Source organism: Mustela nigripes, chromosome 4 (genome assembly GCF_022355385.1).
Source record: "Mustela nigripes isolate SB6536 chromosome 4, MUSNIG.SB6536, whole genome shotgun sequence".
Lineage (NCBI taxonomy): Eukaryota > Metazoa > Chordata > Mammalia > Carnivora > Mustelidae > Mustela > Mustela nigripes.
In genome coordinates, this window is record NC_081560.1 from 177,066,856 (window position 1) to 177,081,924 (window position 15,069).

Here is a 15,069-nt window from a genome sequence, read left to right on the forward strand (position 1 = left end):
TCTCTTATTATGAACATGACTTCTTCAGATAGCCTTAAATATGTGAAATTGTACATTATTTGTCCTTTAGTGACTGGCTTATTTCTCTTAGCACAATTGTCTTTAATTTTCTTTCATGTTCTAGCATGTGTCAGATTTTCCTTGCTTTTAAAGGCCAAATGCTGTTCCGTTGTATGAGTATATACATTCTGTTCATCCATTCATCCATTAATGGACCCTGAGTTGCTTCCACCTATTGGTATTGTGAGTAATGCTGCGACGAACATGGGCCTGCAGATACTTGTTTAGGTTCCTGTGTCTTTTCGTGTTGTTTTTGGCCATTTGTAGATCTGTGGAGAAGCGTCTGTTAAGCCCTTTGCCCATTTTTTATTTGGGTCGTTGATGTTGTTGTTCAATTATAAGGGTTTTTTTTTTTAATATATTCTAGATATTAAGCCCTTAGCAGATACATAATTTGTAAATATTTTCTCCCATTCTGTAGGTTGCCTTTTAATTTTCTTTATAGTGTCCTTTGAAACACAAAAGTTTCCAAGTTTGATGAAGTCCAGTTTACTTATTTATTTTTTTGTTGCTTGTGTTTTTGGTGCCTATCTAAGGATCCACTGCCAAATGCAATGTCATGAGGATTACCAAAGTATTGATTTTTTGCCAACATAGGCAAAAGGAACATTATATTAGCTATAAAATGTTTTAAATTAGAATGTAAGTTTTATCACTCCAATAGACATAAGTGCTTTTAGAAATATGTTCCCCTTTGGGGAGGATATGTCTCTTCTAGGTTTAAGACTAAGTTCAGTTATTCCATATTCATTTTTGTTGCTGACATTACACATCTGGCAAGCTGAGGCATAATGCAATGGAAAATTAAAGGGGATGAAAGATAAATGCCTATCTTATTCAGTACTGCACATTCTCTGGTAGTTTATGGAGCTTTAAATAATTCCTTATAGTTTCATTGTTTCCTAAAGTTGGCAAGATATTATTTTGCTGTCTGTGACTTCTCTATGGTGATGTAATATATGAAAGTCATTTTTATTTCTTAGGGCCATATTACCTATCTAACTAAATCAACAGTATGTCACATCTGGCGAATTATTTTTAAGCAGCTGTGGCTAAAATAAATTTATAAAAAATAAGAAGTATAAATTTACTGGTATTTCTTCATTTTTAGTTCACCTTTTTGGGAAAAGTTCATTTTTCATTAGTAGATGCATTTATTAAGATTCAAAGTCTGCTGATATTAAGGGGAAGAAGGAAGTCGATTTATATTTGGATGGTGAAGCTTTAGAGGTACTGAAGATTCAGAGATTATTTTTTAAATTCAGTGTACTAAAGTCAATTTAACATTGTTGCCGATATTAATGAATGTACATGTAGATTTTCCTCAGATTGTTTTTAGACTATGGCATATTCATAGCTATTCTTTTATTATTATTAACTATTTTTTATTATAATTAACTACTTAAAGTGGTTTATTAGTAACTGTCAGAGGGTGCCTGGGTTGCTTAGTCAGTTAAGCGTCTGACTCTTGATTTTGGCTTAGGTCATGATCTTGGAGTGGTGAGATTGAGCTCTGTGTCAAGCTCTCATCACAGAGTCTGCTTGAGATTCTTTTTCTCCCTCTGCCCCTTCCCCTGCTTTCTCTCTCTCTCAAATAAATAAGTAAATCTTAAAAAAAAATACTTGTCAGAATGGCTAAAATTAACAACAGGGGTAATCACAGATGTTGGCAAGGATGCCGAGAAAGGGGAACTCTCTTACATTGTTGGTGAGTACACAAACTGGTACAGCCACTCTGAAAAAAAGTATGGAGGTTCCTCAGAAAGGTAAAAATGGAACCAACCTATGATCCAGCAATTGCAGTACTAGGTATTTAGCAAACGATACAAAAACACTGAATTGAAGGTTCACATGCACCCCAATGTTTATAGCAACGTTATCAATGATAGCTAAATTGTAAAAAAAAGCTCAAATGTCTTCAACTGATGAATGGATAAAGAAGATATGGGATACACACACACACACACACACACACACACACACACACACAGAGTGTGTATTATTACTCAGTGGAATTTTACTCAGCCATCAAAAAAGAATGAAGTCTGGCCATTTGCAAGCATGTGGATGGAGCTAGAGTGTATTATGCTAAGTGAAGTAAGTTAGTCAGAGATTTCACTCATATGTGGAATTTAAGAAATGTGAAACAGATGTACATAGGAAAAAAAGAAAAGAGAGAGCACTGACCTGGATGATTTAAAAAAAAAAAAAAAGAAAAGAGTTAACTATAGAGAACAAACTGAGGGTTGCTGGAGGTGTGGTGGGTGGGGAGATAGGTTATATAGGAGGATGGGTATTAAGAGGGGCAACTTGTGATGAGCATTGGGTATTATATTTGAGTGATGAATCATTAAATTCTATTCCTGAAACTAATATTATACTGTATATTAACTAACTGGAGTTTAAATAAGAACTTGAAACAAAAAACTTTTTAAAAAGTGTTTTTTTATTAAAATTATTTCTCATTGATGTCCAAGAAGATTCTTTGATACACATTTGCTCTGGAGTTGCTGTCTGTCTCTCTGTCTATCTGTCTATCATCCGTCTATCAATCTTCATAGCTATGGAAGAATATAACGTTGTCAACAGCTTGGGCTTTGGAATCATACTGCTTGGGTCCATATCCAGGCAATGCCACTGTCACATTGGGTACTTATTTAACCTCTTATTGTCTCAGTTTCCTCAGTTAAAAATTATATGACTGCTTTAATTTATTGTGAGGCATAAATGAGGTACTTTACATAAGAAATAATTTGTGCTTCTGGCAAATGTTTATTCTAGAATGCTGTCATTGTCATTATTACTATTATTTTTATTACAAAAATTTATTACATCAGTAAACTTAAGTATGTTAATAAAACTATGATTTTATACTTTGTAACAGTATTATTTTTGTCATACTATCTTCAACTTGACTTATAAATGTTAGTAAAAGAACGTAAGTGAAAGTTTCATTGACTAGAATGGCTTGCTGTACTCTAATGGCTCAACACTATGTACTGTATTACTTTGCAATGAAGGATTATCTTCGATTCACAAACAATTATTGAATACTTAACTATATGCAAAACTCTGGACTAGGGCTTGAATTTCTATACATTGTAAGGGTGATATAATGGTGTTATGAAGAGGCTGAATGATAGAACCAGGGACAAAGAGTTTAATTTTTTTTTTTTTAGATGCTTAACCCACTGAGCCAGCCACCCAGGTACCCCAAGAGTTTAATTATGATGGAAGGATCTGGGTGGGCCCTTTGGAGTTGAGTTCAATTTATAAGTTTCACTTTTATACCATTATCATTAATTCTATGCTTTTCATTATACCTTGTTCTAAGTGTGAGGCAACTAAGCTATAATGCTATTAATCACCAGAATGTTAAAAAATATTTGTATGTATTTGTTTTATTTGATTATTCATAAAAAGATGCACAATAAGAACAACGACAAAAAAACCCACCTCTCCAAATCGTGAAATATAGGCATTTAAAAAATTGTAGACATATGTGACCAATAGTTTTTTTCATCTAGGTCTTAACTCTTTTTGGTTATTTTATTGCAAGATGTTTAATGGGTTAAACAATAATGCAATGTTTAATAGCATTATCAATAAGATTTTTTTCTTTTACACTGCATTCATAATTGGTTTTAACATAGTCTAATTTTGTTATGTCTTTTTGTTCATTTTGTTGTTCTTTTTCTAGGAGTTTGAATACTATACTCATCTGATTTTTTTCTTTCTACATACTTTTTAAAATTTTATTTTAGGTCTTTACTTTAATAGTGATAAAGAAACTCTTTTCTAGTTTGAGGAAAATCACTTCCTTCAACACAGTGACAGTTCTATTTTTACCTTGTTTCGTATAAGCAAAACTTATTTATTTTTAAAATTTTTTGATATATTGTGGATATCTACCCATAGCAGACTTTTACAGAAGTAATTAATAATTTTTTTTAAAGATTTTCGTTATTTATTTCACCGAGAGAAACACAGCAAGAGAGGGAACGCAAGCAGGGGGAGTGGGAGAGAGAGAAGCAGGCTTCCTGCTGAGCAGGGAGCCAACATGGGGCTTGACCCCAGGACCCTGGATCACGACCTGAGCCAAAGGCAGATGCCTAACGATGGAGACTCCCAGGCGCCCCTGTTTAATACTTTAATAAATACATTGGGCTATGACACAACTATCCTCAGAGACAAGAGGGTAGTAAAAGGAATTTGAATGAGCTCTTCTTTTTCTCTACTAGGAGGGGAATTTTTTTCATTTTAAACTTTTCTCACGTATCAGAGGTGTTTATAGAAGCTGAAAGTTTATAATCAAATGACCTTGAGTATTCCTTGAAATAAGCATAAGTAATTTAAATCTCTCAAACTGGGAGCATTGACCTGAATGATTTAAACCTGCCAATGGATGAAAATTACTTGACATGGAAATCTTATTTCTATTAATTATTTTGACACAACAAAGTTAAAAAGTTTGTATTTTCTTAGTATACATGATTTTCCTGTGTGGCAAAGAAGGGCCAACCTGAGACTTTACATATCCCCAAAAGAGCCCATTACATGAATAATTATGTAATTATATGTAGATATTTAGCATATGGTATGGGCATGAAGTTATACTTTGATTAAAGACTTGCTTCAGAATAACATTTTTCAAAAACATTTAAATACATTAAGAAAACAAAAAAAGCCTTTTTAAATAAATTTTTTAAAAGATTTTATTTATTTATTTGACAGAGTTCACAAGTAGGCAGAGAGGCAGGCAGAGAGAGAGAAGGGGGAAACAGTCTCCCTCTGAGCAGAGAGTCGAATGTGGGGGCTCAATCTCAGGATCCTGAGATCATGACCTGAGCTGAAGGCAGAGGCTTTAACCCACTGAGCCACCCAGGCGCCCCCCAGAAAGGCTTTTTATATCATGCAGAGCTGCCTGTTTAAACTGAATGATTAAAAAAATTAAAAATAAAAAAATCTTTGTTTTATAGCTTCTATGATATTTGTAGCTAATTTGTCTTCTCTCTGTACTAATTATTTTGAAGCGTTTTGTTTTTCTGAGGGATGTGTTCCTCTAACTTCAAATACTTAGAGCCCTAAGCTTTCTTTATCTATTCCATCTTTCTGAGCTCTGTTTATCTCTTTTATTCTCATAAAAGGAATCAAAAGGACAAGAAGAACTGAGATTATGAAAAGTATTTGCACCTGACATTAAGTCAGATAATTTCAGAATGACCTTGATTGTGGTTAGTAGAAGGTGCAGTTTTTACTACTTTCTTGTGTTAGATGCCTTTTCAGCGAGATGTCTGTGGGCTGAGCCTTATGAAACTGCTAGAGACACCCTTGGTAAACTTTTGAGTGTTGGGGAACTTCGCTTGGCTTGCTTCCGCACCTTTATTATACCTACCCCTTTTCAAGATCTTTTCAAGATCTTGAAGATCTTGAAGATCAAGATTGCAAGAGAGATCTTTTCAAGATGTCTCTCCCTGTTTTTTATTTGCACAAACTTCTAGTTTCCGCCCATCCTAACTTTAAACCTTCATTTCAACTTTTGGCATTTGGTTAGTGCTATTGGCAGTTGGTTAGTTCCTAGGCCTGATGCTGCAAATTATTTCCACCTCTAATTTGCATATTTTTGACAATAAAATGTGTGACTTGCATGCTTTCTTTTCATTAATAAGTTCACTAATATATCTCATGGAATTAAAAAAAATAATGGCTTTAAATCTACAAGTACAGTGTTTATCTTTTGGGGACTACATAGAAGCTATTATTTTATCTTAAGTGTTTAATATTTCTCTTTAATTTCATTTGATGTGATGCCTAGTGCCCTTATCATGTATTGCTTGAGATTTTGTGTTATAAGGATCCGGCACTATTTGATTGTTTAAAAAGTGAGGTAAGATGGTATAATTTAATTTAACAATAAAAAAGGCTATTATACAATCCTACAAAAATTAAGCAATTCTTATTTGCTTCAAATGACAGGCATAGGATGAAAATTAAAAAGTAAATTTAAAATGGTGCATATTTCTCATATTCTAAAAACATAAAACATTTATTTAGTGTATTCCAGAAAATTAGAGGTTAATCTAAGAAACTCTAGGCGTGTATTTGGTTTTAGTCTGATATTTATAGATTTTTTTAAAGATTAGAATTCAGCTAAGTGCCAATTTGGATACACACTTTTTCATTGCTTAGATAATGCACAAAAAGTAATTAGTGACGGTAGACAAGTTAATCATATATTAGAAATGCCTAGAGCAGGTGTAGGAAAGCATCAGCATAAATATTTTCTGTAAATAGTTCATAAACATAATAAAATCCTTCTTAATATATTATTACCAAGAAAAACCTTTTCTTTCAAAGTTCCATTTTTATATACCATAGGATATGAATGCAAATATTTGCTTTTCTTTTCTTTTCTTTTATTTTTTTTTAAAGATTTTATTTATTTATTTGACAGAGAGAGATCACAAGTAGACAGAGAGGCAGGCAGAGAGAGAGAGAGGAGGAAGCAGGCTCCCTGCTGAGCAGAGAGCCCGATGCGGGACTCGATCCCAGGACCCTGAGATCATGACCTGAGCCGAAGGCAGCGGCTTAACCCACTGAGCCACCCAGGCGCCCTTTGCTTTTCTTTTAATCACAGTTTCATCTATACCTTTCATCTTGCTTTTTCTCTATGGGTTCATCTAGTGATTTTATTAGACTAATTATCTATATTTTTAGGCTTCAAAGGGAATATATAATTGTTTGATTGTGTATTTATTTTAATGAGCAATGTTTACTTGTTTTTTGTCATCCTTACAAGGCCAGAATTGTTCATATTAATTGGTTCAAAACCTGAATTCAACAACTGCATTATTTAAAAATAGTCTCCTTTTACCCCCGTTTTAGTTAATGATAAACCAATTAAGTGCCCTCAATTCTTCTTTTCTTCTTTTGCTGTTGGGTGTTACAGGTTAGCTGAAATGGAATAGCTTCTTCTTAAATATTTGTGAATATGAGTGAATACTCTCCCTACAATCTCTATACCCTCCATACAGTGTCTCTATTTGTCATCTACCTTTTTATCTCATTTACAGAAAGAGAAAGAATTAATAATGTTTTCTTGAGATATGGAATTGTTTACTTCACATATTGCTGACAACATCCCTTCTACTCATTATGGTGAAAACAAAGCCTCGATAACATATAGGGAAAAAAAGAACACCTCAAAGTTGTTAAGCAATGTTGTTACCGACTTAAAAGTCAAAAACAAGCATGTATTTTACTTTTTTTTTTTTTTTTTTGGTGTATATGTGTTTAATCTTTTCAAAATTGAAAAGTTAATTTAACTTTTTTGTTTTATTGTTTTGACATAATTTAGCACTGGAAAGTTGCAGGTAATACACAGAGTTCCATCGTGCTTCCTCTCTCTCTTGCTGTTTCAGTTAAATATTGCAGACTTGATGGGCCTTTATCCCTTAAATACTTTAGTGATGTTTTCTGAAAACTAGGAATTTTTTAAACCACATTACAGTTCCAGAAATCAGGAAATCAACCTTGGTGTGTATTATTATTAAATATAGACCTTATTTAGATTTTAATTTGTCCCTGCATTGTTCTTTTGAGAAAAAGAAAATCCAAGGTGACTGGTTTTATTCATTTGTGTATCTCTTGAGACTTCTTGAATCTGGAACATTTCTTGATCTTTCTTTTTATTAAGTGACATTGACGTTGTTTAGGATTGTAGTCCATTTTTTGGTGTGTGTATATAGCATGTGCTTTGTATGGAACATGGCTTTGTTTGACATTTCTTCATGGTTATATTCTGCTACATACTTTTGGTGGGAGTACCACTGAAGTTATGCTAAATTCTTCTCATGAGCTATCATCATGACCTACATGCTACCATCATTCCAGTAAAGGTAATGTTCAGTAGGGACATTTGGATAATGTGTCTGCCAGATTTCTTTACTCTAAAGTTATGATATTATTCTTCAATGAAAAAAAATATCTTTTAGGAGATACTTTGAGACTCTGTAGTATCTCAAAACTAGTCTACTAGTTTTATGATTTTTACCAAATGGTGATTTTCTATCATTCTTTCTATACTAATTATTAGGTTTTCTTTTGTGATGAAAAGCTTTCTCTTCTCTAGTTCATCTGTGTATTTTATTTATGTATTTATGTATCTGTTTATCTATCTATCATCTCTTTGTATCATATTCATCCATTTTTCATATACTCTTTATCATTCTTTGAGCATTTTCTTGTATTTTTGCCACCATCTAGTACTTTCCCTGCTCTAACTGAAAGCTGGCATTTTTTAAGCAGCCTTGGTTCCTTTAGTGGGCTCTTTGCTACAAAGACAATTTTATTTCTAGATCACTTCAACAGACAGAACTGGAGAATAAATAAATATCTGTGTACACACATTGCTTACATTTCTAACCATAGATGGTTATATATTCTTATACATGTACATAACTACACACATTGATATATAGTTCTACATCCACCTATATTTTATACTAAAATCTGTGAGTGTAGGGGCATCTGGGTGGCTCAGTCAGTTAAGGGTCCAACTTTAGGCTTTGGCGCAGGTCATGATGTCAGGGTAGTGAGATTGAGCCCCACCTTGGGCTCCGTGCTGAACTAGAATCTGCTTGGGATTCTTTCCACCTCCCCCACTTTCCCCCTCTACTCTTCTCCTTGTTTGCACTCTTTCTCTAAAATAAAATAAATAAAATCTTAAAAAAAAAAAAAACAACAACCCATGAGTTTACACTAACACCTCATTTTCTGTCCCTTACTACAGGGCTCATTTTTATTCTTTCTACTGTCCAATTTTTAAGCCGACTTTCATTATCCACAGTATATATTTTTAAATTTCCCCAATCTTAAAATGTACAGAAAGTAGTTTTGGAACTGCTAAGCCATACCCTCCACGAAAAGGAAGTCTACTAATTAGAATTTAGCATTTATACATTTATTTTTGTCTTCAGTATGAGGACATAGAGTCTGTAACTGTTTAAAAAGTACTTGTGTTCACTCTTTTTCTCTCCTTCAGTGTGGTTGTTAGTCATTTCAGTTGGGGCCATTCATTTATTTCTGTGTTTAGTCAGCTTTAGGCCACCTGTGCCCCACCAGTGTTGTTGATGTAATTTTTTTTTTTTTGAGTACGTGAAATAGTAACATGGTCCTCAAAGTCACGAATGTACAAAAAGCCAGTTTCCTCCTTGCCCTTCCCCCCCATCTTTTCATGACATTCTCACTCATGCCCGGTAAGTAACCTATCTCAAACCCATCTCTGGTTTCTCCTCCCTATGTTATTTTAAAAATTAAATATGTAGAAACATGAATATTTTCTTAGTTTTTTTTTTTACACAAAGCGTAACTTTTGTCATTTAATAATGTAACTTGGAAATCATTCCACATTACAGAGCTCTTCCTCATTGTTTTTATAACTACCTAGTACTACATTATGAAGTTATACTACAACTATGAACATCTAGGTAAATTCCAGTAATTTCAAATATCAGTAATAGCATAGTGGAAACTTTTGTGTGCATGTATATTTCTGTACTCTAAGACGTGTATCTTCAGGATAAATTCCTAGAAGGGAGCATGTGAGGTTCAGAGATAAACACATACATTGTATGCTAGTCATGGTTCTACCAGTCTGTACTCCCACTAGTAGTTTATGAGAGTACCTGTTTCCATATAGCTTTGTGAACAGAAGATATTTTTATACTTTTTAACTTTTGTCTGATAGATGAAATTTTAATTTTTAGTTTTCTTATCATGTGTGAAATTAATATAATCTTCATACATTTAAGGACCATTTTTATATTTATGTGAATTATCTGTATTTTTTGCTCAATTTTCTGTTGAACAGTTTTCTCCAACTATGTATCTGTCCTTTGAAATTGCTTACGGTGGTTTTTTGTTTGTTTTGGCTGTGAAGTCTTTATATTTTAATCTCATCAAAATAATTACTCTTGAGTTAGAATACTTTTTCTTATACCCAGCCTATCCAAGTTACCTATGCATTCTGTTACTTGTGTCCTTTTGCTTTTTTACATTTAGATCACTAATGGTTTTCGAGTTTAATTTTGTGTATGGTGTGAGCTATAGATGTTAATTTACCTTTTCCATCACTTGTCCAATTGACATTTATTTTAAAAAATTTTGATCCATGATTTAATATACAAGCTTTTTAAATTCTAAAGTTTCAAATGTCTTATGGATTTTTTATTCTACTCTACATATCTGTTTGTCTCTTGATACTCCAGTATTACAATGTTTTATTATAGAGGGCTTATAAATGTTTTAATGTCTAGTAGGCTGGTTCTTTGTTTTTTAAGCTTTTCTTTTTTTAGTGTTTTCCTGGCTCTTCCTGCCTGTTTATTTTTTTATATGATGACCGTTATCAATTTATCTATTCCCAGAAAAAACTTGGTATTTTTTTTTCATTTCTTTGAAGCTGTTCTTCTGTCAAATGGGTATAATATGTGAGGTAAAAGATTAAAGAAGTAATGTGTATGAAAATACATCAGAAATAGTACAGTCATATATAGATACAAAATATTGTTATTATGTTACAAAATATAAAACACATTTTGTAACATAATACTCAACATTTTTTCAGATTCTTTGATTCATCATCTAATATCTATTCAAGGCAATTTTATAAAGTAATCTCATTGAAAACAATGCAGATTCAAAATAGACACAATAAAGATTCAGTCACTTGGAATTTAAGAATTTGAACTTGAGGCAAGCAATAATATTTGTGAATAGCTTTTAATAATGTGTCATTCTTAAAAGTCTCATTTATAGCCCAGGTATTGGTATTTTGTTGTTTTTTTAGATGAATGAGAAACAGATTAAATAAAGTATAAGAAGTCAATTCTAAAGGATTTATATACTTTAATGGTAGTCATTAGCAGCAGTCAAGAAACTAGCCAGTTAGAGTAAGAAAATAAAATATGACTGAAGGTTTACTCTTTTATCAAAGATATTGAAGCAAGATTAAAGTTATTCTTTTATAAAAGTAAACACAGGTTATTAGAAATTCAATTTTTAGAAGTTGAGTTAAAATTTAGTTTGGTGACATTTTTAATATTTTAATATTTTTAATATTTAATGTTTTTGCTTAACCTTTCTTCTATTAGGAAAAAAACCTAATTGTTTTAAATATGATTTCAGTTTTTAAAATTAAACAAGAATGGAAAGCTGACAAATTATGTGATTGCAGGCTTGGTGATTATAGATCAGGGACTGCATGCTTTTTTTCTTCTAAAGGGTTAAATAGTAAATTTTGGTTTTTGTGGGCTACTTATGCTTGCTGCTGTTGCTGTCTCTGCCTCTTCTGCCTCCTTCTCCTTCTCTCCTTTCTCTCCACCTTCACCTCCTTCTCTTTCTTCACCATTCTTTAAATGTAAAAACCATTCTTAGCTTATGGACTGTACAATAACAGGAATTGGGCCAGATTTGGCCCCAGGGATATAGTTAAAATAGATGGTTAGAGTTTCTTCTCTCCATTTTTGAATATGTTGAACAGCTTTGGACTATAAAATATAAATCTTAAAGTCCTGTTGGTACTTTATGACTTTCTAACCTATCACTGAAATCCTTGAAATAGTGCCATGTGCTTGAAGGTTCCAGTTACTTAAGTTCTGGATCCTTATTTGTCACTTTTTTTTTTAAAGATTTATTTATTTATTTATTTGAGAGAGAGAGCACACAAGCAGAGGGAGGTCTGGAGGGGCAGAGGGAGACTAAGAGAGAATCCTCAAGCAGGCTCCCTGGCGAGCACAGAGTCTGTTGAGCGGTTCTATCCTAGGACCCTGAGATCATGACCTGAGTTGAAATCCAGAGTTGGACGCTCAACTGACTGGGCCATCCAGGCATTCCTTCTTTGCCATCTTAATTACAGTTCTAAAGCAGTGCCTTATACCCCCATCCCATTCTGTAAATACTGGATCTAGGGCTGAATAACTGAGTTTTACTACTTACTCTTTATTTAGGCAAGTACAGGTGTCAAATATCCTGACTAAAAGTAATTTCTGTAAGTCCGATTGATGGCCCATTTTTAATTATGAGAACTATCAGTTTTTCAGTAGGAAAAAAAAATCATACTCTCTCAACAGGGACATGGCAATAGTTATAATTCTTGCATTTAAAAAAAAGATTTTATTTATTTATCTGACAGACAGAGATCATAGGTAGGCAAAGAGAGAGGAGGAAGCAGGCTCCCTGCTGAGCAGAGAGCCTGGCCCAGGACCCTGGGATCATGACCTGAGCTGAAGGCAGGGGCTTTAACCCACTGAGCCACCCAGGCACCCCTAGTTCTAGCATTTTTGATGAGAAAATTCAGATTGCTAAGATGATGTTGGTATCAGCATTTCATGTTTATTTATATAAAAAAGAAGCAGCTATATTCTGTTTCCCTTCTTTCATAAACCATGCATCAGTGAAAATTTGGGTTTAGAGTTGTAAGTAAAAATGTAAGTTTGAATAGAATTTTAGTTCAGCTATTTGAACATTTGCCTTTGTCAGAATTCTTACTCCCTTGAAATATAATGTATAGCAGATCTAGTAAATATCAAGTATAATACACTAGATGTATACAGTGCATATTAAATGGACACGATTTCCTAATTTCCAGAAATTATTGTTATAGGTATTCAACAGATAGTAAGGATCTAGCAATGGAAGGGACTTTGACACATAAGCTGACTTAGAAACAAGTCCCACCAATGCTGACTACCATTTTTGGTTTCATGTTTCTATATATTTTTCATGTACAACTTGTTAGAATAAGCCTTAGAGCATCTTTATTTTTTCTATCCTTATTGTTCAGTCTTGGCTATAAGTTAATATTGCAACTTTATACTGTAGGGGAACAGAAATAACATGTGACCACAAAATGTCCCTTCAGTGTATGTCTAGGCTATAAAATCATCATCATATAAAATTTGCCAAACAAGAGGCCACTGTATGATGATTTCATAGGTGCTTATTCAGCATAAAAAGATAACCTCAGATGCTGACAACAGAGTAATTTCAACACTTTCATGAAGTGTAAATTTTAAACAATTGAATTTGAAATACATTTGTGCCATTTTAACCTGACATACAGAACCGCAAGGGAATTCTCTCAAAATTGGCTTACATTAAAAGGCATTTTAACACAATTTTTTTTGGTCTCAGGAATTATTAAAGCTACTATACAATGATAATTCTTCAAAGGAACTCTGCAAACATAACTCTTATTTAGTTCTGCCATAAAGGGTAAATAAAATGTTTATCTAAGTTTTAAAATATTAATATGCATCATTATTTTTAGTGAAGTTCTGACTATGAGACAATATTAATATGAACCTCTGCAAGTTAATATTAAGATATCATGGTATATTCATTTACTATTTATGAAATTACATGTTATCAATATATCTTAGAGTCCCGTAGATTCATTTCTGTAATTCTCACACCATGTGTTTCCATAGTTAATTCTACAAGCTTAAAGGAAAACTATGCTGATTTATTTAAATATTCTTTAGGAAGAAAAAAGTAGTACTTTTATGTAGAACTTTCTTTTAGCCAGAAAACCACGTTCTTAAGAATCTATCTAGTACCAAAACTTACTTTATATGTGTGTTTATTTACTTTATATTAATCATCTATATTTTTCAAAGCAAATAATCATAAACAATTAGCAAGATGCTTAGTTTCTAGAGTATTTTTTAAAAAAATTATTTATTTATTTGACAGAGAGAGATCATAAGGAGGCAGAGAGGCAGGCAGAGGGAAAGGGACAAGCAGACTTCCTGTTGAGCAGGGAGCCCGATGTGGGGCTCGATTGCAGGACCTTGAGATTATGACCTGAGCCGAAGGCAGAAGCTTAACCCATTGAACCATTCAGGTTCCCCTGTTCTAGAGTATTTTATATTTTGATCAAAACTCACTTATTTTTACATGTATATGTGAACCAAGAAAAAACCACATTGTTTCATTTATATCAGAGAGTGGTTTAACTAGCTGGAGGTGTGTAGGACATGGTCGATCTCACTGAAGTTTTTGGAAGAGCTAGTAGCATGGTTGACCTGGTCTCTTTAGGCTGTCTCAGGATTGGCCAAACGCATTGTAGCCTAGAAATAACTGATGGTAGATCAGGTATGTGACTGTATGATTATGACATGTGTTATGTTATGTATTATGATATGTGACATATGATTGGGACTGACACAATACAGTGTCAGTGTGTGACACTGACATATGTCAATGACATATGCTGTCCCACCAAATACAGTGGTTATCACAATATAAGAGAGATTGTGCAGATATAAGAGAGATTGTGCATGCTGAAATAGAACTTACCAGTTGTTTGGATGGTGGACACAATAAGTATGGAGTTTGTGTCCCAAATAATTGGAATGCTACTCTTTAACAAGGAATGCAAAATAATAAAATGAAATGAGTCCCCTGTTTGTTTCAGTTAATATTGTGGAATATTAAAACTCAGAGTGATCTCAGAAGCAAGATAAGATTATTTGGGGCAATAAAGAGGCATGCTTTATTTACATGATTTATAGCTATATTTTTATTATTTTGGGCAACGTAATAGTAGTAGAAGTAATAGCTTTATTTATTAAGTGCTCGATATGTGTTAGGTATTTAAAAATATGCGATATCATTTAATCTTCACATCAGTACTAAGAGCGAAACATCATCATCATCATCATCATTATTATTATCTTTTGCAGATGAATAAACTAAGGCAGAGAAGTTACATAAATTGCCCAAGGTAGCTGGTGATTACAGATGTACATTTTGAATCTAAGCCTTTGATTCCAAAATTCTTAAGCTCTTTGAAATTCATTTGCTTAACTAGAAATGGAGAGGAGCCCAAAGAAGAATGCAATAATACTTGGATCCATACTTAACTTCAGGATACCCCAAAGTCTTTAAAGAGTTTCACAAAATTTTTCAATAAGTGAATTTACTTCCCTTTAATAAAAAAATAACTTA

The 15,069-nt window shown here is 33.0% G+C and overlaps 1 protein-coding gene across 3 annotated transcripts in view; it reads left to right on the plus strand.

Annotated features, from left to right (window-relative positions):
* Window positions 1-15,069, plus strand: part of ATRNL1 (attractin like 1) — an 806,361-nt gene that overhangs the window by 218,931 nt on the left and 572,361 nt on the right. The gene's annotated exons all lie outside the window — the stretch shown is intronic.